The sequence below is a fragment of the Syngnathoides biaculeatus genome, chromosome 2 (assembly GCF_019802595.1).
Source record: "Syngnathoides biaculeatus isolate LvHL_M chromosome 2, ASM1980259v1, whole genome shotgun sequence".
Taxonomy (NCBI): domain Eukaryota; kingdom Metazoa; phylum Chordata; class Actinopteri; order Syngnathiformes; family Syngnathidae; genus Syngnathoides; species Syngnathoides biaculeatus.
This window is the reverse complement of record NC_084641.1, coordinates 36028274-36032081: the sequence shown is the minus strand read 5'-3', so window position 1 is coordinate 36032081 and position 3808 is coordinate 36028274. Positions and strand designations below refer to the sequence as shown.

Here is a 3808-nt window from a genome sequence, read left to right as displayed (position 1 = left end):
GAGGGATAGGTTGTTGTGAACCACTTTGCTCCCAAGATGTATCACTTTGGATATGATGGGATGAGAAACCGGTAAATGACAATTACTGAATTATTATGTAAGACATCAGTTAACTTTCAATTTTTGATAGATTATGCTTACCAGCACTTCATTTCAATGAGAATGCTCAACGGGCTCAAGCAAAAGACAAATCTGGCAGTTAGATGTTCAACATAACCTTTCCAAAGGTAAAACAAGGGCCTCACATGGTGAAGAAGATAAAGCAGGATTGTACATTGATTGTACAAACAAAAAAAAAGCAGAATGACACAAAGAAATACCCTATCAAAGTATAACATTGTAAATACAATTACTCTGTAATAATATCAAACCTGTTAAATTCAGGCTAAAACTCAGTTGTTGATGTCACAAAGAAGACATACTAAAAATGTAAAATACAAAACATTTATGACGGCAAGTTTATGTCAGGAACACTCGGACAGCATGACAAAAATTTGACGTTGTCAAATGATTCGTCCACGGAAGTAGAATAACTTTGAACGCCAACAAGGTAAGCAACCTAGTTTTCAGAAAGACTTTCACTATGAGACTGGCCCCTTGCACATTTAACCTATAGGATGAAGGAGTAAACCAGGACAGCAGTATCTGCATATGTATGAAGTAATGTAATTTCCATGTTTCAGGATAAGTGTAACGCATGTTATAAGAGCTCCGGACCCTCTTTGTGGATGCAGACCTAACAACTTCCTCGACTGACCCCCAAACACCACCACCTCTCAGCAGCCAGTACACAAAACCAAGCAAAGACTTGGCTATCATTTTTCAAGATTTTCAAATCAAAGCCAGTGAAATGAAATGTTGTGGGGGAAAAAAAGAAACTAATTTGAAGAAGGCGATTTAAAAACTGTGTCTGGTTTGTTAAATAGACACTAAATACTATCCTGATGGAACTTCAGCGGCAGAAGTTTTATATTACAAACTTCTGACGCATGCTGATAAACCAGTCATGTTGCGTTACGCAAAAAAGTAATGCATTAGTCTGGTCTGTTCAATGGTCCTTTTCTCAACTTGTGTGAACCTCTGTAAATATGACCTCCATGGTGAAAGCAAAGTGAGGTGGCAGTAAAAAAATAACTTGGTTTTGAAAACCTTTTCAGTGCTGTGATACTTACAGATGATATTGCAAATTCTTCAACCATTTTGCTTACTCTAATTAGAGTCAATTTGAAAGGCAAATTTTGCACAACAAAAACAAAAGGCATTTTAGAGTTGAAACTCACATAATGGAAGCAATGTCCATCAATTATTAGTCCAGGAGCAACACGCACTCGTTACTTTCATGCAAAGACAAGCATAATGTTCATCAGCTGGGCATAAATCCTGTGGACACAGCATCATCTTCAAGTCGTGGCGGGTGGGAATTCTGCTCGGATTCTCTACACAGCACATGATGGTATAACAACCCTGTTGCTCTTGCCGAGAGGCCCCCAACACCATTCCCAGGCTGTCTCCAATACAAATGGGTTTAGGCAGACTGGGTGAAAGTCTTAACAATGCAAGGCCAAGCCGGTTCCATCCAACTTCTGGGCAGTTTCTCTAATTTTCTTACAGCAGCGGCATTCTCTCTGGGAAGGCATTGGCTGGCAATTTCCACATTTATACCTGGGTAAAAAATATAATCAGTTAAAATAATGTTATTTGGTTTGTTTTAAGCACAAAGTTGTATTTCATTACTATCTTTTGTTCGCCAAGATAAGGCTGAAATAATGCCGCTGTGGCGTAAAGCCCTATCATTTATTCATTCATTATCTTCTGACTATAAAGTGAAAACATGACATACTTGAATGTATGCAAAGCTACCTTGACAACAATTAAGAAATGGACGATCTTATAGATGTGATCTTTAAACACAGAACGATACCGAAAGTTTCGATTCTTGTTTTATGCCGACTCAGTTGCTGTACAACAACAAACGGCTCACTGTTGTGTGCAAGCAGCATTAGATGTTTAAACGTGTTTGAATTAGATTATGTTGTCAACAAAGTGTACAGTAGATTTCTGGAGGCACTTACCAGTCTGTGTTTTGGGTGTGAAGTTACCGGTCAACCTCGTCAGGTTTCGTCGAATACCGTCCTTGTGTTGCGTTCGTCAATTCCGGTTCGGACAAATATGGTTAAATTACACCTGCATGGGTTGTTTTTCCAACAGGAAGAATTGGAAAATTCCTCCTCTTCAGTTCCTATCTTTTCCACAGAGCATTCCCTAAAAACTTCATCACTGCTGTCTTTCTCCTCGAGATCCCACTCGCAGGGTGTATTGTGGTGTTTACATAATTCACCCGCGGGACCTCGAGTTGGGGTGCGGGGTTCCGCACGGACTGTTTTTGTTGTTGCGCTTCCGGAGCAAGAAGGTTAACAGAGTTCCCGCCGTTATGCGTGTAGTTTGGTGATGTCGAACAATAAAACAAGTTCTGTTTCTGTGTCCGACACTCCGCCTCCGACTCCTTTTCTCCGGCGCTACACTGGTGACCCCGACGTCAGTCCCGGCGTTTTCGAGACTGAAACGAACATGGCAACCGCCATCCTCAAATTGCCGGAGTTTTGGGAGACGTCCGCGGCAGCGTGGTTCGCACAGACGGAGGCTCAGTTCGCCCTCCGCGGGATCTCAGATGATTCCACGCGTTACTACCACGTTGTCTCAGCACTCGGGAGCTCAACGGCGGCCAGAGCAGTGAACTTCATCACCTCTCCCCCGGCCCGAGATAAGTATGCTGGGATCAAGGCTCACCTTCTCAAGGTTTTTGAACTTTCACGGCCGGAACGTGCCCGACGTCTGTTGGCTATTAATGGACTGGGGGACAGCAAACCTTCCGAACTCATGGAAATGATGCTAAACCTGCTGGGCACGGAAGAGCCCAATTTCATTTTCATGGAACTGTTTCTCAGGCAAATGCCACCGCATGTTCAGACGGCGCTCGCGAACAGTACTATCACTGAGCCCCGGGCCCTGGCCGAGGAGGCCGACCGTTTCTTCCTGGCAACCCAGCGCTTCTCCCCTGAGACGCTGGCCGCGACGCGCCCCTTGCAACTACGACGCGTCGGGAAACGCCAAAGCCCACGCTTCGCAGCGGCCGTGAGCGTGGGCGCGAAGAGCCGGCTGCTGTTCGTCAAGGACAACCTTTCCGGGCGCAAATTCCTTTGTGACACCGGCGCCCAGAGGAGCGTCCTGACGGCCACTGCGGAGGACGCCGCTGGCGGGACTCATGGGCCACCCCTACTGTCCGCTAATGGCTCCCCTATCCGCTCTTATGGCATGAGGACTGTGGACTTGTGTTTCGGGAGTCAGCGCTTCACATGGGACTTTGTCACTGCGGATGTCTCATTCCCTCTCCTCGGCGCTGATTTTTTTTGTGCCCACGGGCTGCTGGTGGATGTTAAGAGGGGCCGTCTGGTGGATGCACTGACTTTTTCCACGGTCGCCTGCGTCCGCAATGAGGCGACTTATGGTGGTCTCTCCAGTTCGCTATCGGACGGCACCAAGTACCAACTCCTCCTTGGTGAGTTCCCTGCCTTGACACGGCCCACTTTCTCCTCTGCCACGACTAAACATGGGGTCGAGCACCACATTGAGACCAAGGCCCCCCGATCCACGCGAGGGCCCGACGGCTTGATCCCGAGAAGCTAGCAGTCGCTAAGTCCGAGTTTGCCAACATGGAGCGTCTGGGCATCGTCCGCCGCTCGGATAGCCCGTGGGCCTCGCCACTACACATCGTCCCTAAACTGAGTGGTGGGTGGCGACCGTGTGGTGA

At 46.7% G+C, this 3808-nt stretch overlaps 1 long non-coding RNA gene across 1 annotated transcript; it reads right to left on the bottom strand.

Moving 5' to 3' along the window:
• Window positions 1-249: 249 nt before the first annotated feature.
• On the bottom strand, window positions 250-2311 carry LOC133491549 (uncharacterized). The gene is made up of 2 exons (XR_009792428.1): window positions 2073-2311; window positions 250-1662 (listed from the first exon to the last, which is right to left on the bottom strand). It is a non-coding gene; the product is annotated as an uncharacterized LOC133491549 (long non-coding RNA).
• Between the last annotated feature and the right edge of the window lie 1497 nt (window positions 2312-3808).